Source organism: Leiobunum rupestre, chromosome 11 (genome assembly GCF_980474605.1).
Source record: "Leiobunum rupestre chromosome 11, qqLeiRupe1.1.hap1, whole genome shotgun sequence".
In the NCBI taxonomy this organism is placed as follows: Eukaryota; Metazoa; Arthropoda; class Arachnida; order Opiliones; family Sclerosomatidae; genus Leiobunum; species Leiobunum rupestre.
The window spans coordinates 1,331,410-1,357,008 of NC_143394.1; the positions used below are offsets into that span (position 1 = coordinate 1,331,410).

Sequence of the window (25,599 nt, forward strand, 5' to 3'; positions counted from 1 at the left end):
TATATATATATATATTCATAAATAACGAAATTGTTCAAATTCTTGCGAAGAAAATAGAAAACTTCTTAACAACTGAACACCGTCTTACACATAAACGCCACAATATCACAGGAACTATTTTGTTTATTAATCTTCTTCCTAAATTTCCGTTTCAAATGGTACCTTGTATTGATAAATAACTCATACTTAATATTGTCATTATATCGCGAAGGGGCAGTTTATGTTTTTATTGAATTATTGGAAACAATTTCAAATGAAGAGTTAAAACAATACGTACAAACGAAAAACTATTAAGGCTATAATAGGAGTATTTGTTAAGCCTAACGACAAATGTTCGAATTGAAGTCGATATTTTAGAGGCGTTTCGAATTGCCCCAAACTATTCAGTTCTGTTTCGTATTTGAAGTACAGACTTCCATGCGTTCTTGCCTTATTTATAGCTCCGGGCAATTTCTGGTTAATTAAACTTGCATTATTTATGAAGCTAGCGCATTATACCTTATCGGAATAATGTGGTTATTTTAATAGCGGAAGTAAATGATTTGCAGTAAGCCCATACTGCTGTGAGAAATACACGATATATAAACATTCATACGAATAAAGTCATCGTATATTTTGCTTATTACCTTTATGGTTTAGTTTTTTGTAAAATTTTATTTCTTTTCTTAAATGTTTTTCAATCATATTCCTTAAATATCTTTTTTCTTCGATTCCATTTATTTTAGTTTCTTAAATCAAAGTTTTCTTCAGTCCCAGTTTTCTTAACTTCGATTTCTTAAATCTCAATTTTCTTTATTACCAGTTTTTTTAAATACGGTTTGTTCGAAAATCCCATTTTTCTTAAATACATTTTTTTTAATTTCTTTTTTCTTAAAATCCCATTTATTGAAATCCCATTTTTCTTAAATCCCACTTATTCAAATTTCAATTTTTCTTCAATCTAATTTTATTTTCGTCTTGAAGTGCATATTATTTAAATCTGAGTATTATTAAATTCTGTTTCATACTAAATCCTATTTTTAAACCGAGGGGAATAAACACGGCCTTGTTTGTACGTTTTTCAATTAGGTTCAATTACTTCTGAAGGCATCGATTCTACGCAGCGAGATTTGCATAGCGACTATTATAACTTTGGAATTGCAGGTGGAGCGTTTAAATATTAAAATTGATTAGCAATTGCGTAACTGAACGAAGTGAGAGGGTATACTTTGAAAGCAAGAGCTTTATCGATTTGGAACTTTTGTTTATAAATCTTTGTGGCTTGGAATATGACAAGAATTAATTTTTCTGCCATATAGAATGGTTTAATAAAGTGGGATACCTGACGAGGTCAAATTGTTTTAAACATGACTAAACAAAAATGTGTATGTATTAATTCAACTAAACACTTTTCGAAACTAAATATCGAAATGTGTATTTTAAAAACGGTCTTCATTCCGTTTCTAGGAATACTCTACGGTATGGTCCTATTTAAAATCATAATAATTACATTTAAATAAATGTTTTTATGTATCCTATCTTCACGGTGAAGCTATGGAATATCTAAAAAGCGCCACCAGGTGACGACTTCGTAAACTATACTTCTGGGAATTTAATTTCCAACATTCGCTTTTTTTACTATATAAAGTCAAGGTTTCGATAAATTTGAAACCGTTTGAAACTTTAAATTAAAGTTTAATTATTCAATAAAATTAATTTTTAAAAATCCCCGCTTAGTCTTTTGAGGTTAAAACCTGTTTTGTGTGTTGCTAATTAAAATCGACCAATATTACCAGAGTACTATCCAGTTGCCTGTATTTGAATTAGGAAAAAAATAAACTCAACAAAGGCTAGAACATTTATGAATAAGCCTTTCTATAAAGCCATTACGCTTGCCGAACTTTCGTCACAAGATACATAGGAGTTCAGTTCAGTTTTGAATTTTAATTCATGTCTTGCTCAACTTCCTAAAATGTTCCACGCGCTCTGTAATATTTCAGCGTAAAAGGCTCGAGCTTTTTTTCACTCGATCCTATTAACGCTAAAATATCAAGACGCGCGTGGAACCTAGGAGCAACAAACACAATGAGAACGCAGCTAGCCTTTAAACACGCTAACGAAGGGTTGTGTACGAATTTCATTGGATGAGCGTCACGAGCCTTTACGCTGAACGTTTTACGGGCGGGGGGAAGACAATTTCCGTATTTTCCCCTTCCGACGGCAGCAGGCGCTAAAGCGTCTAGCCAATGAAAAACGTACACAAGAAAATCCACGACTTTTGACGGGTTGCGTTCTCCTTGTGTGGGCAGTGTTGTGTTTGTGGCTCCTAGGTGGAACCTTTTAACAAGTTGAATAGACATAAATAGAGTTTATAGTAGCTAGGAGCAACAAACACAACACTGCCCACACAAGGAGAACGCAACCCGTCCAAAGTCGTGGATTTTCATTGGCTAGACGCTTTAGCGCCTGCTGCCGTCGGAAGGGGAAAATACGGAAATTGTCTTCCCCCCGCCCGTAAAACGTTCAGCGTAAAGGCTCGTGACGCTCGTCCAATGAAATTCGTACACAACTCTTCGTTAGCGTGTTTAAAGGCTAGCTGCGTTCTCCTTGTGTTTGTTGCTCCTAGCTGCTAGCATCTATTGGCTGTCATAGCGAAACGTCACTTCTACGTCACGAGTGACGAGCCCGATACATCTAAACAAGAAGGCCAATGATACTTTATAGAAAGGCCAATTGTCTGTACGGGATTTTGAATATGAAGGTGGTTTCGGACAGGGTTCGTAAAAAATTTCCGGAATTAAATTCCTTGACATTTTCAGGTTTTCCCGAACCAAATTGACAAACTTTCCCTGACCATTTTGTAGAATAAATTAATGGTTTGAGGTAAAAATCTTGAAAATTTATTTGTCTGATTTTTTTGGGGTCATTTTAAAATTCCCTTCCTTTTTGGGACCATTTTCAAATTCCTTAACTTTTCGCTGACCTTTTAGAAACATTTTAAAATTCCCAGGTTTTCCAGGTCGTGTACGAACCCTGTCGGAAACACTAATCTTATTTTGAGGTTTTAAAAATGATTTTCGTGCTAAATTCTATTTTTGTTGATTTTGTAATTTAATGATCGTTTTCGGAATAACCACGCGATTTTCAAACGGATTTCAAAGTTTACAAAGTCTTTTTTTCTATAAAGATAAATCGTTATAGGAAATTATTCAGGTGAATTTATACGAAATTATAGGAACAATTTTAATAAAGATAAAACAAATGCTTTTAAGGGAACTTTGGTTGAATAGAAATATTACCGTTAATATGAAAACAAAGGGAACTTTGGTTTAAATGTAATACTTCATTTTATATGAAAACATCACAGACCTCGTGACTAGATAAATGTATTGAAGTGATATTGTATTTCCATGTTAAAACACGAGCCAGCCGTAAAAGAAAATGATATTAATGTTTTCGTAAAAGGCTGGCCGTCTTTGAACGCCTTCTATCGAACTTCAGAACTATATTGAAAGAAACGTGCGAAAAAGATATCGAAAAATAGGAAAATTTTGGAAAATTGACAAATTATAGGATGTTTTAGGAAGACAATCGAAATATCGGGAAAATTATAAAATATCGGAAGTGTGGTCACCTTGTCTCAAGTATCAATAAATACATTTTGGATATAGTCATTCTATACAGTAACTTAAAATAACAATTATTTCAAGGTACACTAGCTAATTCATTTTGGATTGATCAATTATAATAGTATGATTCGTTTACTAGAAGTAAAAGTAAATTAACTAGTGTTGTAAGTCGGAAACGTTTCCCCGGAAAATGACCCAGTCCTTTTTTCCGGAAAAATTTCCATATTTTTCAGAAAAAAATAAAGTTTTCATTCCATGATTAGTCTAATATATTGTTTGCATATTTAAATAAAGTGGCATTTTCGCCAATTTTTTACGAATTTAGAAGTAAAACTAAACCTTTAGACTAGATTTAAACTGATTAACAATGTAACAGTATTAATGTTTTGTAGTATGTTTACTGTTATTAGACATTTTATATCGATAAAAAGATAAAAACATTAAAAACCCTTAAAAATTAATTTATGTTTAAATTTTCTATTTTTCCGATTTTCGGAAAATTTTGCTGAAATTTTCCCGTATTTTATTTTTCCAGAAAATTAACAACACTAACAACGTAAGTGGAACCATAAAGAAATGCTTAATTTAGCGTTGTTGCGTATTAGTGTAAAAGTGACGAAAATTAGGGAGTTGCAGTCTTTACAATTGTGGTTCTTCGTTACGTAATTTTTAGCCGAAGCTATAACGAAGTGCCGAATCCTTCAACGCCATTGTTCGTCCACGGCAAAGCAAAGCGAGCTCGGCTAGTTCGAACTGGGACCGGAAGAGGGCACGAAGGGGGAAGCGGCAACTCGACCAAACCGAGCGTTGCAAATTAATGTGGCGCTCGCATCCACGCGCGCGATGGGAAAACTCTTCTCTACAAATATTTGCATTTACCGGAGCGTACCTCTCAAACACGACAAAGTTAAATAATTCTTTTCTCGGAACGCAACGGCGCCAGCGCGGCTCGCTGCGAAACGAACAGAATTCGGAGGCACTTTCCAAAATCTTTCTGTTTACGCAACAGCGATTAGAATTTATTAATTACGAACGACGAGTTGTACTTCTGTGCCGATAAATAATTTTTCGCTTCGGTCTCTCGAAGATACTTTCGTCCGCTGATAACGCTTTTAAGGAACGATTTTCACCCGGAAATTGCCACATTTAAACGTTTTGGTAATTAAGTATGCCGAATGTCTTCAAAGAAAAAAAACTTATTTATGGCGAAGGTAATTTAGTTAATGAGTAGAAATTGGGGATTTGATGTAACGAAAATTTAAAGGGATAATTAAAAGTTTCGAGGGGAGTACTAATTAGTAGTTATTAAATTTCAAGTGTGCGAGGGTAGAAGTTTCCCCCAAGTTTACCGACGGGCTAGCTACTTCGAAACACAATTTACAATTGATTTCGGATCCATCAACATTTTCATATCATTTCTGTATTATATTAATATTTCAAAATATTTTAAAAATTTTACTTAAATATCGCCAAAATTATCAAATTTTATTTCAAATATTTTTCAAATATTTAACTATAACCCGATATTTCTCAAAAAATTAATTATAACCCGATATTTCCCAAATAATTATATCCCGATATTTGTCAAATAATTATATCCCGATATTTGTCAAATAATTATATCCCGATATTTGTCAAATAATTATATCCCGATATTTGTCAAATAATTAATTATATCCCGATATTTCTCAAATAATTATATCCCGATATTTGTCAAATAATTAATTATATCCCGATATTTCTCAAATAATTAATTATATCCCGATATTTCTCAAATAATTAAATATTTCCAATATTTCTCAATTATTTAAAAATTTCCAATATTTCTCAAATATTAAAATTTTTCCAATATTTCTCAAATCTTTAATTACTTCCCGTATTTATAAATATTATTTAATAATTTTCCATATTTATAAATATTATTTAAATATTTCCATATTATATCCAATATTTTCAAAATATTATTTATTTTGCCTATTTTCGAGTATTATTTAAATATGTATAATATTTTCAAATAATATTTAAATATTTACATTATCTGACAATGATTATTTAAATATTTACAATATTTTCAAATAATATTCAAATATTAACAATATCTGACAAATATTATTTAAATATTTACAATATGTCAAATATTATTTAAATATTTACAATATGTCAAATATTATTTAAATATTTACAATATGTCAAATATTATTTAAATATTTACAATATATCAAATATTATTTAAATATTTACAATATTTGTCAAATAATTCTTAAATATTTACAAGATTTGTCAAAGATTATTTAATTATTTACAAGATTTGTCAAAGATTATTCAAATATTTACAATATTTTCAAATATTATTCAAATATTTACAATATCTGACAAATATTAATTAAATATTTACAATATTTGTCAAATAATTCTTAAATATTTACAATAGTTTTAAATATACTTCAATATATCCAATATTCTAAAATAATACTTAAATATATCCAACATTTTCAAATAATACTTAAATATATTCAATATTTTCAAATAATACTTAAATATATTCAATATTTTCAAATAATACTTAAATATATCCAATATTTTCAAAAAATTCCTAAATATATCCAATATTTTCAAATAATACCTAAATGTATCCAATATTTTCAAATAATACTTAAACATATCCAGTATTTTCAAATAATACTCAAATGTATCCAATATTTTCCAAAAATACTTAAATGTATTCAATATTTTCAAATAATACCTAAATATATCCAATATTTTCCAATAATACTTAAATGTATTCAATATTTTCAAATATATCCAATATTTTCAAATAATACTTAAATATATCCAATATTTTCAAATAATACTTAAATGTATCCAATATTTTCCAATAATACTTAAATGTATTCAATATTTTCAAATATATCCAATATTTTCAAATATATCCAATATTTTCAAATATATCCAATATTTTCAAATAATACTTAAATATATCCAATATTTTCAAATAATACTTAAATATATCCAATATTTTCAAATAATACTTAAATATATCCACTTTTCTCTTTGATAAACTAGATTTTGCCCAAAGAAGCAAAATTAACCCCATACTAGATATCCACTTTTCTCTTTGATAAACTAGATTTTGCTCAAAGAAGCAAAATTAACCCCATACTAGATATCCACTTTTCTCTTTGATAAACTAGATTTTGCTCAAAGAAGCAAAATTAACCCCATACTAGATTACCAATATTTTCAAATAATACTTAAATATATCTAGTATTGGTCATATAATACTTAAATATATCTAGTATTTGTCAAATATATCTAGTATTTGTCAAATAATACTTAAATATATCTAGTATTTGTCAAATAATACTTAAATATATCTAGTATTTGTCAAATAATACTTAAATATATCTAGTATTTGTCAACTATTATTTAAATATTTCCGAAATAGTATTGAATTTTATCGGAACATTTAAAACCAAAGGGGGATAAAATTCGACTTAAGATCCTTACATTTTATTGGTTAACACTAAACACTAGATTTCATTTATTAAATAACAATACTGAGTCAAAGCCTTGGAAAAAAGGTTTTTAAAAGTAGGTTTAGACAAATGGAATTCTTCCAAGTCTTGTAAAGAAAGCCAAGAATTCTTAACAACTGAATACTATCATAGTATTAAGCGGAATGGCGAGTGACCAAGGGTTATATTTTTATTATTTATCTTCTCAGAATATTGCTGGAGCGTGTTCAGCCCGGTATTTCTAGTTTGATATAGTTCCTTAACAAAGTCATACTTTTACCACGAAATTCCAACAGCAGACCAGTTTCGCCGTTTTGGGGCTCATCATTACTGCTCAAGAATTCTGGATGATTCGTAGGTCTGCCGGTATAATAAAAATACTAATACAGGGTTCATGCAACTATTTCCAACCCGATCTCCCTGATATTTCCAGGTTTTCCCATGAATATATCCAGGTTTTCCCACGAATATTTCCCGGTTTCCCCACGAATATTTCCAGGTTTTCCACGAATATTTCCAGGTCATCGCTCGAATATTTCCAGGTTTTCCCACGAATATTTCCAGGTTTTCCCACGAATATTACCTGGTTTTCCCACGATTATTTCCAGGTTTTCCACGAATATTTCCAGGTTTTCCAACGAATATTTCCAGGTTTTCCCACGAATATTTCTAGGTTTTCCAACGAAAATTTCCCTGACTTTTCCAGGTACAAGATAAAATAAAACTAAGATTTACAGAGTAATTCATTTCATGAATGTCATTTAAGTTAAATTGGTTCAATATAATACTATAAAAGAAATAATAAAGTCAAATCTTTAATAAGAAAAACTTATTGATGTAAAATTGTACATAGATTTCCCTGATTATTACAAAAAAAATGGAAATTTTCTGATATTTCCAGGATATCAAGGTTTTCCAGGTGCGTATGAACCTTTTAATAATAATCAGCTAGGTTGATACCCTTGACACCACCTCAGGCCCAAGTGGCCGGGTCACACTGCGTAGGATGGAGGTGGCCAGCCTTTATTCCAACTGTTTTCTAAACATAGCTTTTCCTTGTGATAGCTTCGCACATTCGCAGTCACTGTTACGCCTATTTTCCCAATAGAGGAATAGGGAAAAGAGTTTTCGCGCTGTCTAAAGGAACTCGGGGCACCGAGACGTTCATTAGTCCAAGGTAATTCCATCCTGACTGCGATTAGTTCATTATTTATCCCAAATACATCGAAGGGTTATATTCCCTTTAATATGTCTGAGATTTTATTTTTTATAATTACGCAGGAATTAATATAATTAGAAGTTTCATTTAAATCAAGGAATACCTCTGCGTATGGTTCCATACCAGAGTGACTGAGAAAAATCATATCACCTCGGGTAGGAATCGAACCTACCACCCTTGCGTTACCGTCCCAACGCCACTCCCATTGGACTACCGAGGCCACGAATTATCAGGCCTCGGACATCCAATTTAAGAATGACTCGATCTGGTTCACATTATTGACGGGATACATTTAACCCGTTGTTGACGGTGCCGTAGCATTTTACGTCAACTTATTTATAACAGGACCTTGATAGCCTGTAGTCATAAGATTGAGGTGATATGATTTTTCTCAGTCACTCTGGTATGGAACAATACGCAGAGGTATTCCTTGATTTAATATGTCGATTCATTTTATCACGAGCTTGAGTTAATAGTATGCAAATTGTAAGGCCGATGATAGAAAAAATATTTTAGCAGAAAATTATTCAGACCCAAAATTCTCAAAGGACCGAATTTTTTTAATTCATTTTCATCCCCAACAATTGAAAAAATGCGCCGTAATGAGGTCTTTCGAATTCTTTACGTTACAACGACACTAGAGGTCCTAATCAGGCTTTGATTTCTTACGCCTTTTTTTATTTCTCTCGAGCTATCACGCGTTGGTATCCCCCTTTAATTTGTAAGATACCACGTTGGTTCTAAAGAGCTTCGTACGATGGCGCCACTGGGTAGATATATTATAAACACATTTGCAAAATCAACTTTAGGATGTTGGATTACGAAAGTTAAATTCTCCTTTTAACGTTATTACTCGGTAGCGCCATCTGGGTAACCAATTTATGAAATTTATTAATTAAATCCATAATTAAGTAGAGGTCGGCAGTCGATTAATTTTTATCCATGAATAAAATAAGCTCGGCTATATTTAAATAATATTTATTTAAATAACCAATAGTTGAATAAAAATTGTAAAATGTTTAAATAATCGAAAGTGAATAAGCCTATTATTTAAATAAAACAAACAATTATTTAAATAAATACCACTTTTATTCAAATAAATACTTGGTTGCGTAAAAAACATAATTAAATAAGTTAAAAGAATATTCTTTTGACCAACGTTTTTTAAATAAATCGGAAAATCTGCGGATAAAAATTAATCGACTGCCGACCTCTATAATTAAGCAACCACACCATTGTTTACTATTTTATCGCGAGCTCCTATTCATTTGCGATAGAGGGCACTTTTTACTTTTTAACTTGCCTACGTTATTATAAAGACCGTTCCAGTTAGATTTCCGTAGTTTGTAGGTGTTATTTTAGTTCGATAATTTGGTCCACTAGGTTCTCTCGTATCTGGATAACTTTGATAATTTGGGATTTTGTTGACTTCTTTTAAGAAGTTTAACTCCCATAAATTCAGAAAGAGAAAATCGTGGACACATATTTGATTAATTAAAAGCAGACCTTGAATAAGTTCATAGCTTGCTTCGTCAAAACCTTCTATTAGGTGCAAATCAGAGCCAAAAAAACTAGTCTCCACGTCCTTGAAATGAAACCACATTGTCCGGAGGCGTACAAAGACCTTTATAATCGCGTAGGCAACACCTTCACCCTGGTCTGACTTACTGCGAGACACGTGTATAGCGTCGTAAACTAACCTCCTGAAAGTTGAATAACCCTGTATTTACTTTGGCTTCTAACGTAATGAGCGAGTTTAATTAAAAACAAGAAATACGAGGAAAAAAATTGGTTGACAGGGTTCGACTTTAACTTCCTATAAAGTACGGTAGATGGCGGTTATTAAGGGGTAAAAATGAAGTCGCTAGGTGGCGCCACGGGCAAAACGAGCTGACCCCCCCCGATAACGCCGAGTCGTAAATTTGACTTTATGTGTCGCGCAATAAAGAAAGGGAATTAAAAATTTATAGAAATCTCTCGTTTTAGTGTCGGAACCCGCGAGGGCAGCGTCACACTCGGGTAGACGTAGCGACAATAGAGCAGCGCCACGCCGCGGACGCTATATTAAACACTTCAAGCGAATTTTAGCGGTAATTTCGCAACCGGAATGACGTCCAATGGCATACGCAACTACAATTTCGTCGGCGGTTTAACTGCACCAGGTAACGTCGTAAAAAGAGAAATATTACAAACTTTTCCTCAGTTCACCGGCTACTTTCAAATAGAATGAACTTGTCGACTATTTTACCTACAACAAAACCACGATGTAATTCCCTTTGCTGGTCGTAATTGCAGTCAGTCAACTGCCCAAAAAAGAAACGGAAGCAGCCGCAGCGTCTCTTTAAAACTTTAGTCGGGTTAATTGCAAAAACTATAATTCAATAACGAATATTTTTATTTATTTTTATTTGGAATTCGTAATGTTTATAGGTTTGAAGTTACGTAATACGTATGACACTAATCGATTTCGCTTAATGCTAGTTGTGATGATGATAATAATAATAATAATAATAATAATAATAATAATAATAATAATAATAATAATAATAATAATAATAATAATAATAATAATAATAATGAACCTAACATAAAAGTGAAAATTAAATTAGCTTTTTCAATCAAGCTGTTAAGATGTTGTACCCACCATTTCCAGTTAAACAAGAGAAATGTAACAAATATATTTAATGAACTGGTAAAAGTTGGAATTTGTAAATTAGACGAATTTGGGAAAGTCGTTCTAAGTCTAAATATCTAGAAAAAAAAATAATTTTTTTATCTGTTTGAAAAAAAACAAAGGAAAAACGAATTGTTTTTTTTTGGGGTGTTAATAAATGCTTACCTGCTTGACAGGTAGGCTTAAACTGAAAAAAAAAATAATAATAATAATAATAATAATAATGAAATGAAATGAAATGAAACGGAGGTTTATTGTATATCAAAACAACCCTAGTTACAGAGGTCAGCTAGTTGATACACAGGTAGTAAATATATATAAAAATTGAAATGTACAAATCTAGATATTACATAATATGTACAATAATACATATAGTAGGTATATTGAAATAATAATTTATTCTCCATTCTTTCTCACATTGACGTCTCGGGCAATATGTTTAAATACATTCTTCTAAGTTACGCCAATGCGGAAGGTCGCGTAAAATTAAAAGGGGCTTTAACTTCCATATTTAAAGTCAATTCGGGTATTAGACAAGGTGATCCCTTGTCTAACCTGCTTTTCATCCTGTCCCTCGAACCCTTCATTCGTCACTGTATTGTCGCCCTTCAAAATTATAGTTTTTTCCCCTCCTTTCTATCTTCGCCCCTAGTTAATCTCTCCTTTGCCGACGACCTAAATACACTTCTTACCCGCAACGATGGTTTCAAAATTTTACAAGACCAGATAAACACTTACAAAGGAGACTACCCGAGGTGGTTATCACCGATTTTGTTGAAAATCGGGGATTAGGTAGACCTTATGGTAGTATGAAAATTCGCAAAGGGAAAAGTGTAGTTTTCCTATGGCAACCCAAAATGTTTTTGACCTCTCCATTTAAAAAAGCATGCGATTTTCTAGGTTACCCAAATTTTGTTAAAATTTTACCAAAATTTATCAATTTTAGCCAAAATCATTGATCAATTTAACCCAAAATAGGTCAAATTAATCTTTTTGGGTATGTTTTTAAAATAAAATTTTTTAAAATTTTTTAAGTAAGTACCCTGTGAAACTGAAAATCCCATGCTTTTTTAAACGGAGATTTTTTGGTTTTGAGAGATCAAAAACATTTTCGGTTGCCATGGGAAAACTAAAGCCCATTGCAACTTTTAACTTTGGCAATTTTCATACTACCATAAGGTCTACCTAACCCCCGAGTTTCAACAAAATCGGTGATAACCACCTCGGGTAGTCTCCTTGTTAGTGGAGATCTTGCTACGTGGCCCGCCCTCGGCCCTGAAATTTCCCCACCTACCACCTTCCAGGAAATCCTTTCCGAACCCTTACATATAAACCCTTTTTCCCCGACAGATCTTTCGCCCTATTGGCGAGACGAGGGTATACGATTTGTCTTTGATTTAATACATATACAGGAAAAACGATTTAAAACCATCAACGAACTTTTTACAAATACTTTTCCTAGGCTTCGCAACGCTAAAACGCAACTTAACTCGTTAATTACTCAAATATTAAATATCTTCCCTCACTTTAATTCTCAACTACGCTACAAGGCCATCGAAACGTCAAAAAATGACCTTTCGAATAGGTTATACTATAAATTTTCGAACTCTTCCCAACCAACTTTATTTTCTTCCCTAAGTAAAAATCGAATCAGTAAAATCTGTTCAAGTTCCTCTGACCCTATAGACAAAATTCCTCAGTTCATTCAAAACGACCACAACGACAAACCCCACTGGACCTTTTGTTGGGCTAATACATTTAATGCCCAAGAAAATAATTTAATATATCGTTTTTTTTTTCGGCAAAATTCTTACCCCAGACTTTAGTCCGGACATCGGCCGCGGATGTCCATTTTGTCATACCAGAAGCTCCAATTTCAACCATATTTATTTTGAATGCAAAACGGCAATTAAATTTTTGAAATATATAGAGATTCTAATCAAAACACTGGATCCCGATTTTGTATTCGGTAATAATATCTATTGGCTTTTGTACCCCATAAAGGAACCTTATAGCTTTACCAAATGTTTAATCTTAACTGTAACAAAATTAACATTATATTCACTATCGTTAAGTAAAAATTCAATACAAAACCCGCTTTACTGTCTAGAAAACCGTTTTAAAGAAAAAATGTATAGTTACATAAACGTTGAAAAACAAAAGAAAAAAAGTAACTCAATTGACTTTTCGGAAATTGATCCTGGTTAATTTATAAGAGCCAATGAATTAATCTTCCAAAATTTTTATGTAAAAACGTGACAAATAGCCTAACTGAAAAGAAAATGTAAAATTGTAAATATGCACTCCTGAAACTTCATATATCTGTAACACCCCAACTGTAAATTAAAAAAAATGACCTGCTCTTGTCTACAATGACCTGCTCTTATCTACAATGACCTGCTCTTATCTACAATGACCTGCTCTTATCTACAATGACCTGCTCTGGTCTACAATGACCTGCTCTTGTCTACAATGACCTGCTCTGGTCTACAATGACCTGCTCTGGTCTACAATGACCTGCTCTGGTCTACAATGACCTGCTCTTGTCTACAATGACCTGCTCTTGTCTACAATGACCTGCTCTTGTCTATATTGATCGGCTCTTGTCTACAATTATCTACCATTCTCCACAATTCCCTTCCATTTTTCGCGATACCTACATCCTTTGTCTACAATGCCCTGCCATTATCTACGCTTCCCTGCCTTTTTAGCGAATTACCTCCCGTTCCCTGCGAGAGTTACTCCAAGTCCTCTTACTTCCTGCTCTTCAAATTAATACCACAATTCGCTATTTAATCGAGTGAGTGTCTGTTTTAAAAGTAATAAAGTTCGGTGTCGAGACGTCCAATTTGAGACGAAGAACACCAGCCGCTTTTTCCCCCTTTTGTTAAGTCCCGTAAACTAGCTCCTTTAATAGAATGGAAAGCAAAACTGCAGATGGGCCGTGATGGGCCCCGAAAACGGAGCCCGGGACGCGGGAATGGCCGCCAAATGTCTCGACGTCCCTAATCGGAGCAAATTTTTTCCTCTTGTTTTTCCAGTGCTCCTACCCTTTCGACTCTTGAAGTTGAGAAAGCGGCTATTCCGCACTCCGATATTCCAGACGCAGATGTCGCGCGGTAATTGTCTGCCCCTTTTTGTCGGACCAACGCCAGGAAAGCAATTTATTTCGGCTACGTTCCTCTCTCTCTCGGGCGATAGATAGTCCGTTTAGCACCTGCCGCCGCATCTTCCCAGATGCCCATTAACCCCGCGGACACCTCGCGCCCACCCCTCGCCCACCCCTCGCCCACCCTCGCCCACCACTATCGTGTTCTTTTCTCTTTCCACATAAGTAAGCCAGTAAACATTAACACGCCGTGAAATTGTCGTTTATTTGTCGGTTTCTGTTTCTTTTATACGCCGCGAATGACAATTGAAAGCCGCCGTTGACATCACGAACGCGCCAATTACGACACCGCACGTTGATGACCTCCTTTTCAGGGCGAGGGCAGTCTTGTGTGTAACCATACCAGAAACTGTTCTCGTCATAAGTTAGCTTAAAATGCTTCTCACCATGTTATGTAAAATGGTTCTCGTCATAACTGGTCTTGGTTTTATAGGTGAGCCGCTTCTAGTCATAATTTAGGTATGGTGAGATGGTTATCGTCTAACAATGAGAGTTAGGTGAAATGGTCCTCGTCATAACTTAGCTAAAATGGTTCCCATTATAAGTTAATTTAAATGCTTATCGACTCCAGTTAAGTGAAATGACTATCATCATTAATTAATTTAAATGTTTTTCGACTCCAGTTAGGTGAATTGGCTCTTGTCATAAATTAATGTTAACTTAAATTGTTAACTAATAATAAGTTAACTTAAATTTTTAACTAATAATAAGTGAAAATAAATTGTACACTAATAATAAGTTAACTTAAATTTTAAACTAATAATACGTTAAAATAAATTGTTAACTAATAATAAGTTAAATAAATTGTTAACTAATAATAAGTTAAAATAAATTGTTAACTAATAATAAGTTAAAATAAATTGTTAACTAATAATAAGTTAAAATAAATTGTTAACTAATAATAATTTACACCATAAGATAATTAAAATTGGTTCGCAACATAAATTCGCTAAAAATGTTTTTCACTAAATGTATAAGGTAGATAAAATGTGATATTAGGTTACTGAGAATGAAGGAATCAACTTTTCAGCCGTCACGATATTTTTTTGATGGCGCTTATACCCACACCGTGAAGAACAATTTTTCAAATATATAGTTTTTGGAACCAAAGGTTAAATATTTTGGTTCACGGATGGGTGCTGGAGTTTATTGTCAAACTAAGAAGTTTGGCTTTTTTGAGAGCCGTTTTTGCTACGGTTTTTCAAGCAGAGATTTCGGCCATTTTCTTCTGTGTGGACCTCTGTCTTAAGAAGAAATATCGGGGCAAGACTGTTCAGATTTTTTAGGACATCCAGGCTGTCCTAAAGGCTCTTCATCAGTTTAGTATCACTTCTCAGCTCGTTCTTAGCTGTTTGGATCTCCTTTCAGAACTGGGCCCTCATAATACATTGGGTGCATGGTCATAAGGGGCATCATGACACTCTGGCCAAGGAGGGTACGGAGGCTAGGTTCTGGGGTGCTGAACCTGCTATTCCGATACCCAATGGCCTGGTTCGCAGCCATGTGCATGGCTCTATGGCTGAGAGACAGGTCAGGCTTTGGCTTGAGATGGATGTTCAGAGGCAGGCCAAGGAGTTTATCCCTGGGCCTGCTAAGAAGAGAGTTGTTCTAGCTCTCTAATAGCAGCATATGGGTGGTCACGTGCCTACTTTTAGGTCACTGCCAGCTTAATAGAAATCTGCATCTGATTGGCATCAGTGTGAGTCCTATGTGCAGGGCATGCCTTGCAGAGGAGGAAACTTCCTCTCATGTCCTTTGTGTCTGTGATTTTTATACGGCTCAAAGGTTTGAGCATCTTGGTATGCACAGGCTGGAAACGAGATCTTTTCGATTGGCACTTCGTTTCGGAGACTGGCATTTTCCATGTCTAAAAGGCTCTGGTCGAAGTGTTACGTTGGGCTGCACCCAACCACCCAACCCAACTAATAATAATAATAACCCCAAAATTAACCCCGACCATTTTAAACATGAAACACCTCACCCCGACAATTTTAAAAGTAAATACGATAACCCGAAATACAGGCATGCAACACACTACAATGAAATAATTTACCACAATTTAATAAAATAGATTCATGTATTTATTTTATACCATTTTTATCATCAGAATAGTTGTAATTGTAATAAAATTATAACAGAGCATTTGTTATTTAATAATAAAATAATATGCTCAACACAGACTCAGACTTTCTTCCTAAGTAACACCGAGGCTTAGCTTTGTATGTTTAAATTGTTAAAAACCACACAGGCACTCGATAGAATCGCTATCAAAAGATCGGAGTTACATTCCTTCATTAGGTATTTGGTTTAAAAAATATTTATAACATTATTTTTAACAAAATAACGCGAACCGTCCGTGAGAAGTCATTTCGCGAATTCGCTGTAAATTTTGCTATAAAATTACATTATTAAACTGTGGTTCATATAAATGAAAGGAATATATTTCAGCTTTGAAAGTTACTTTATACTCCTTTTAAATTTGGTTTCATAATTACTTAAATAAAACCAAATCCTAATCAAGTACTCGATTACTCAACTCGACTTCAATATAACTCGACGCGAATACTCGATGAAAAAAAAAATTGATACTCGATAACCGACTCGACTGCCTAAAACCACTAATCGCACAGCCCTATTCGGCAGGTTTGAAATAACCACTTCCTGGAGATCTCCTACATGTAACTTATTTTCCAAATCTAACCTTGTAAGTTCTTCTCGCTATTTTTGTCCATGTTCCTTGGTTTGGTTTAGGAGTAACACCCTGGAACTCTACTTCACCCCAAACATCAATATATTACAGGGTTCGTGCGAAATTATCCAGGTTATCCCTGTCCATTTTTTGGCAACATCCTTAACCTTTTTGTAATATTCGTGATAAATTTTCATAAGTAAAATACAAAGTGAAACAATTTTTTTAAATAATATTTTATAACAGCATACAGACATGAGCGACCAAGAAAAGATTCCTAATTTTTCTCTACGATGTAAAATTTGTTAACTAATAAAATTCCTGACTTAACACGATATTACTCAAATCCCTGACTTATCCCTAACTATTTTACCATATTATTTAAATCCCTGAGTACGAACCCTGTATTAAGGGATTGAATTTGATAGTGATGGTATTTACGTATCTGGCTTGTTCGATTCAAAAAGAGTCCAGCATCTCTAAATTGACTGTTCTCAGATTTACCCAACCAATAACATAAAACTAAAATATGGAAAAGTAAAGTAAAGGGTCAAAAAGGTGAGAGACAACCGACGCCGCTCAGGCTACCTTAATTGCTCGGCCGCAGAAGGAAGGGACATCAATTGACCTAGAGGCGTAGACCTAGGGGGCTTGGGGACCTATTTGAGCTCTGCCCCTTTGCCCGAACCAGCCCGATTCTGATAGAGCAATCTTTTCCAGGAAAACGAGGTCGGTTCGAATCGAAATTCAAAGCCTATATAAATGTTTCACATTCTATCAAGCATTTTTATCAATGTGCATTAAAAAATTCGTTACTTCATCGTAACAAAACAGATGCGAAATGTGATTTTTATTTAAATCTAGGTAATAACTTTTGTTAGTTTACACAGTTCAAGCCTGTCGTTTTCAGTAAAGCCACGAGTCATTCCAGATCAAATCAGCAATTAAGGTATAAGCCACTCAAGTTGCAGATTTTTAAGAAATTAATCCCTGTAAACTGGAAAAAGTCAAAGTGTTCAAAAATATTTTTGGCGGTGTTATGAGCCAAACAAATATTTGTACCTGGTTTTCCTACAGAATAAGAAGGAGCAAAAATGAAGCTCGATTTTAAATATATATCAGTTATATTTTCAAACACACCCTTGTATACGGTGAAATAACGGCTCATTAGTTGTGGTAATACCTAGGGGTGTGCGAGCACTCTATTAAATCGAAACTCGATAAGCCTTGTCCAGAAACTCGCCAAACTTTCGAGTTTAAAACTTGTCCAAGGTTAAACTCGATAAAAATTCGTTAAGCAGTTTTTGTATTATAGAATTTCCGGGCTATGCGAGCACTCGATTAGACCGGGTACTCGAATCGGGTTCGAGTACTCGGATCAATAATGGAAAAATTCGTTCTTCTTATCGAGTTTCAAAAATATTACGTCATAACTCTCCACCAATTAGGGCTCACAAAAACATTTGACGTCATACTTTATATGCTACTGGTTTTTCATTGGATTATGTGACAGATTTCGAATTTTGACATGTCACGTGATGTTTAAAACAGCTAGCATTGGTTGTGTCGTTTTAAGTTTTACTTTAAGTTTCAGAAATAAAATAAAATACAACTCCATTTATAAAATCGCTTTATTTGGAAAAATACGCTATTCAAGTAGTGTACCATAGCCATATACAAAAAAAATCGATCTTTCGGCTGGCGATTTAAGTAATACAAAATTAAATATTAAAATGCTACTTTTCTTTCCGTAACTAGGCGCAAAGAAAATAAACAATCTGCTAAAAATAACCTTTTAAAAATGGTCACGCCCACATTTGACGCGAAACAAAGTTCATTGCCTCCAGACGTTTGGTAATCTCTGGAGTCTGGCGCAAACAAAACCATTCGCTATATTTAAATAACAAATATGATTAAACGCGTTATACGAATTAAGCGTTTGCAAATGTGAAATTAGCTTGGCTTATTTGTCACCTTTGGAGCTTTCAATCCCGCTTTCTCAAACTAGCCGCGAATTATGTAAACTTAAAACGCGAGCTAGAACCTATTTGCCACTGAAAGTTTCCGCGTAACGACGCTGAAATCGGAAGGTAAATATGGGGAGCTCTCGGCGCCGAAAGAAATTAAGAATTCACGGCCCCTTCGCAACTGCTTTAATATTTTAAACGAGGAACACGGATTTTCACTCAACGAGGCTACGTGTTTCTACGCCGATTAAAGGCGTGAAATATTACGCGATAGTTTATAAAAATCCTCTTGATTTCGTTCCGAGCATTTTCTTGCGCTGAACTTTAGACTGAACGCTGGAGCTCCGAAATATAATTAGGCGTAAAAGGCGCTTTACGTGATTCAAATAGCATTAAACATGAACCACATTTTTTAATTAGGAATCAAATAGCGCTTTATGTAAAGAAATTCAACTAAACCATTGAAATTTTGAAAAAGAAACGAAACTTTTAGAAATAGGAACTACATTAATTACTATCAGTAATTGCGGTTTACAAAGTAGGCATCAAGTTCAAATAACAGTTTTTGAAAAATAGGACGCAATTTGGGGAAATAAGAACTTAATTTTTAGGAACCACGTTTCGAAAAAATAAATAAATTTTTTCGAAATTTGGACCAAAATTTTCAAAATACGAACAACTGCTTTGAAAATAAGAAAAAATAATAACTTCGTTTAAACTTAACTCCCCGAAAAACAACTTCGTTTTTAATTATTGAATCCTCAACACATATTTTGTTTATAAATATTGAATCCCAAACACGCATTTAAGTTTAGATTATCGAATCCCAAACTAGTACTTAGTGTTTCATTATTGAATCGCAAACACGCATTTAGTAATTAATTATCGAATCCCAAATTAGTATTAAGTGTTTAATTATTGAATCCCAAATTAGTATTAAGTGTTTAATTATTGAATCCCAAACATGCATTTAGTTTTTAAAAATTGAATCTCAACCACGCATTTCGTGTTTAATTATTGAATCCCAAACACGCATTTAGTGTTTAATTATTGAATCCCAAACACGCATTTAGTGTTTAACTATCGAATCACAAACACATATTTAGTGTTTAATTATCGAATCCCAAACACATATTTAGTGATTAATTATCTAATCCCAAACACGTATAGGGTTTATAATTATTGAATCCCAAACACGCATTTAGTGTTTAACTATCAAATCCCAAACACGCATTTAGTGTTTAACTATCGAATCCCAAAGACTTGTTTAGATTTTATTTACCACCAAAATTACTTTGCCTTCAATAATGCAATTATTACAAAACCGGCTTACATATTTGAGACCAACGTTTTAGAAGTTAAGCCTATTTTGGTTATATTGAGTCCAATTTGTAGACCTAATTTCCGGAATTTCAAACTTAATATATGATATACGTCATTTTGACGAATGTGAAGACACAATAAAACCCAAATGCAATTTGTAGCACCCTGTATTTCCGTGCTCTGAAGCCAGCGCCTGATCATCCGGGACTCACTTATTTCAGTAGCGTGTAGCTGAAGGCCGTAAAAAGCAAGCACCGAAAAATCCAAATCCGTATTAAAGCTAAGGCAATTATGACCAAAATCGATAGCAAAGAAGTGCATCGGGGAAAACAAGGCGGCCCAGCAGCCAAATAAATTTCACAGCGTAATCATTTTTAATGTTCAGCCCAGGATTAGAAAAAAAACCTTTTTTTCTTATAAAAACCCCCAAAAACGGTTTATTTTTTGTTTAAATCAGGTTTTTTTAACACTACTTTACTTTACTTTTAATCTATTTTTGGCTTTTGTTTAACATATTACCAATCAACGGAAAATTAATGAGTATTAAGTTTTAGTTTTAGTTTCGTACTTTACAAGTCTCACCGGAACGAAGTTTTAGTTTTAGTTTAATTTTTGATTTTGTATAAATGCAGGGTGACCAGGAAAATGCCTGGAAACTTTTATTAAAAAAATAGGAAATTTTCAAGCTAATACATAGTTTTCACCTAGGGGGGTTGCCAGATATCCCCTATTCCGCTGATTCTGGTAAAGTGCTGCCAGGCATCGATAGTGTCAGACAATGCAGACGATGTTTATAGCTAGATCGGCAGACTGCCTTATTTTGCCGCGTTTTCCCATAGCGTCCAAGGCTTAGTTAACAGTTGGCTACGTTTTGCTACAGTTTAGTGTAATTTATTTATAATTATGGTTGTTTGTTCGGTTTTAAATTGTAAAAGCCGCAGTGAGAGAGCAGAAGGTTTTTAATTTTATGTGATTCCTACTGTAATTACTAATCAAGGAGCCTACTCTTGTGGTTTTTCATTTCATCCAGTGTGACCGAGTTGGTCGAATGTAACAAATACATTGAAATATCCGGAAACTCAACTTTGGGCCAATTTGACGCATCAGTGGAAAACGTTTCAATTAATTGTTCGTAAGGGTCAAAACCCACGAATTTTTTATACTTTTTGACATAGTTTTCTTTATCTGAAACACTAAGCGATTCCGAATATCCCGGATAATAAATATGGGTCTTACGTCCTGCCATTAATGAAAAAAGCTAATTTAAAAATTAACTATAAGTTGAAAAGTTGCTTAAGCCTTGGACGCTATGGGAAAACGCGGCAAAGTAAGGCAGTCTGCCGATCTAGCTATAAACATCGTCTGCATTGTCTGACACTATTGATGCCTGGCAGCACTTTACCAGAATCAGCTCCCCCCTAGGTGAAAACTATGTATTAAAGGAAAACCATAGGCAAAAATAAGGATTCTTATCGAAAAAGCAGTAGATAAAATAAAGTGGAATATAGGATGAAGAAGGATACACGACGACGGCATGTTTTCGGGTTATATACTAGATGAGAAAACCTAAGGAATTTATAGGAAGGTATTAGAAATATAGGAAATGTGGTCACCTTATGTTTTTAGAAACGTAATCATTTCGGTAAGAAAATGTGCAAACATTTTGGAATCATGTTTAGTTAATTAACAAAACCGTTGGTGTTTTTAAAAAAATCACTTGGTTTAAGCCATTATTTAAACCATGGTTTAAGCCATTATTTAAACCATGGTTTAAGCCATTATTTAAACCATGGTTTAAAACAGCCAAAACTCATTCAGCCAAAAGCCCTTTTCAGACAACCCTATGAATATGGTTTATGGATCTCGTAGATATCGAATGATCATTTTGTGTTCTCTACCGTCCAATTATTTTTGCAATGGCGACGGGGCTTGATATTTCAAAATGATAAATTAATCATTAATATTATTTAGCCAAAGGATCTCGGAAATATCAATCAATTTTAGGGTATTTCGTTTAATAATGAACTATGCCATTATTAAAATATATCCAGCAATTAAAAAATTAGTCCAAGCATATTTATAAAATGATTCAAGTGATAAACAAACTGGTCCAAAAATTGGCTATCTGGTCCGCTAAATTAACAAACCCATCCACTCAATTTACAAATTTGTCCACTCAATTAACAAACTGGTCCATTCAACTAAAAAAACGCACCACTCAATTAACAAACTGGTCCATTCAATTAAAAAAAACGCACCACTCAATTAACAAACTGGTCCATTCAATTAAAAAAACGCACCACTCAATTAACAAACTGGACCACCCAATTAAAAAACTGGGCCACTCAATTAAAAAACTAGGCTACTCAATTAACAAACTGTGCCACTCAATTAACACACTGGTCCACTCAATTAACAAACTGGACCACTCAATTAACAAACTCGGCACTCAATTAACAAACTGGGCCACTCAATTCACAAACTGGTCCGCTCAATTAATTAGCTAATCCACTTAATTAACAAACTGGTATACTCAATTAGCAAACTGATCCACACAATTAATAAACTGAACCACACAATTAATAAACTGATGTGCTCAATTAATAAACTGATACACTTAATTAACAAACTGGTCTACTCAATTAACAAACTTGTCCACTTAATTAACAAACTGTTCCACTCAATTAACCAAATGGACCACTCAATTAATGAACTGATCCACTTAATTAACAAACTGGTATACTCAATTAACAAACTGATCCGCTCAATTAACAAACTGGTCCACTTAATTAACAAACTGGTCCACTTAATTAACAAACTGGACCACTCAATTAACAAACTGGGCCACTCAATTCACAAACTGGGCCACTCAATTCACAAACTGGTTCACTCAATTAATTTACTCATCAACTTAATTAACAAACTGGTATACTCAATTAGCAAACTGATCCGCACAATTAATAAACTGATCTGCTCAATTAACAAACTGATCCGCTCAATTAATAAACTGATCCACTTAATTAACAAACTGGTCTACTCAATTAACAAACTAGTCCACTTAATTAACAAACTGGTCTACTCAATTAACAAACTGTTCAAACATAACTAACTGTATTAAATAATTAAAAACACTGCTTTAAATAATTAAAAAAACTGCTTTAAATAATTAACCAACTGGTTTAAATAATTAACAAACTCGATTAAGTAATTAACAAAACTGGTCCAATCAATTAATACTTTACCAGTAAGGCAGTAGACTGCCGAAATTGATACTGTAACGTCGACGGCGTCATATATCCTAACCCTTGGTGAATCATTCCATTTGGATCCGGCAGGTGGGAAATGGCCCAATGTAGCAGAGCGGCCCATCTTAACCGCGAGATCAAATTCGAACAGAGCCCCGCGTTACTTCTGCCAATTCAACTATTTCAACGGAACAAGGAATCTTAACCAAAGCTTAAAACGAGCGGATGAAACGCAAACAAGATTTACAGAAACGCCTTCAAGATCCGATTCACGCGAAAGAGAACTGGGAACCAGCCAAGTTTTCATATCTATGCAGTTCTTCCAAATTTACTTCCTTATATTTGTAAAACTCAAAGGCGGTCAAACTATAACTAATAAATATTTTAGAAATATCAAATTTTCAAAATTTCTAACTACTTTTAAATATAATTTTTTTAAATACTTTAACCAGAATTTTGAATCTAAAATGAGTACTTTTATTATAATTTTAAATTCAAAAAGAGTAACATTAAATTATATATTAAAACCACAAAATAATATGAATGAAATTTAATTTATATGCCATATACTTATATTATAAAGTATAATGCACTCATAAAAATAATAAATTTATAATAATACATTAATATAATAATCCTGTTTCGTATTCTGTTACAAAGGCATTAAAAGTCGCTAGATGACTTAGGCCTAGGGTGGTACCATGCCTATTAACCTTGCTTATGATTATTATTTACAAAAAAAACTGTTTCGCATTCTGTTCCAAAGGGATTAAAAGTCGCTAGTTGACAAAAAAATCAAGATGGAGCCTAAAATGGGACTGAAGCTTTAAGCTGCAGTCACACGTTCTACCCAGCCTAAATCTGTTCTTGGCTATATGGTTGTAGGGGACCTAATTGTACCCAGGCCATCAACCAAATGAAGACTTTCTTATAGTCTCGCCAAAAATCACGACGGCCACTACACCTTCGACTTTAAAGCAATAGTTCCACCCAATATATTTATATATCGATGTGAAACTAAAAACTGGTTATTCGGTGCAAAAACAAAGTATCTTTGATTTCTACATTTTAGAAATTTATCGACCTTATTTAGGAGTTAAATCGAAATATGAAGAAAGCTACGAATCAAAACTAGAATCCTGGTCTTGTATTCTCCCGGCGCGAGACGGGGGGAGGAGAAACCGGCACCGTGGTGCACTCCAATCGCGTCAGAACACGTCAGATTTAGGGCTGATTTGGTTTTCGCGACACTAGAGATACATTGTTTTAAATGATTTTTCGAAATCATAATGATACTATATTTTTAGTGTAATATTAATACCTTACATCTACAATGTAAACATTACACAACAAAGGAATATTATCCTATAAATAAAATATATATTATCTCTGTAATAGAAACTCATTTTATAATGGATTTTTCCAAGGAACGTGTTTTGAAAAATCAGCTGGAACTTATGCATGAAAGTTCTCGAGCTAATAAAATTTGCTGCGTACCAAAATGGATAATTATCTCGTAAGATATATATATATATATTTAAATAAAACAATATCCCAAAAACGTTTAGAAAATGTCCCAAACAAAGATAAGATAAAGTTTGAGTTACTACATTTTGGAACTCAATTAACAATAAGCAACATTTTAATTAAAAGTAGCACGAAAAAGTTGGTTTATAATGTCCAATTAGTAAAAATCCTTTAATCCTAAATTAGGCACTTTTATATTGCAATAAGAACTTTTAAGCTTAACAATGTCGTTAAAACTAGCATTTCTTCAGTTAGTACATTTTTGCACTAAGATAGGGGATTTCTCTTTCAGGCCCGAGATAAAATAAGGCTTTAAAGATAAACCTGAATACGTGTGAGATGGGAAAAGGAGAAAACTGCACTTTCAGGGGCGCTCTTTTATGAAAAAAAGGCGCCTGTTAAGTGCCAGATTTATAAACATAATTAAAAATTGGATTTTTAGTGATATCGGTGTTCTGATTGAATTAAAAAAATAAATTGGCCTATATTTCAAACCATTCAACTTAAGTGAGTTGTTAAATATATTTAGGCTCAACTAATTGCTAAGTTATCAGGCTCGACTAATCGCAAAACTAACAGACTCGATTACTTGCCAAATTATCAGGCTGACAATATTCCTATACATGCAAATTTATATGGCTAATATATTTTCAACCTGACTAG

At 33.5% G+C, this 25,599-nt stretch overlaps 1 protein-coding gene across 1 annotated transcript in view; it reads right to left on the reverse strand.

Moving 5' to 3' along the window:
* LOC149921088 (cell adhesion molecule Dscam1-like) overlaps positions 1-25,599 on the reverse strand; it is a 179,366-nt gene that overhangs the window by 150,579 nt on the left and 3,188 nt on the right. The window lies entirely within an intron of this gene.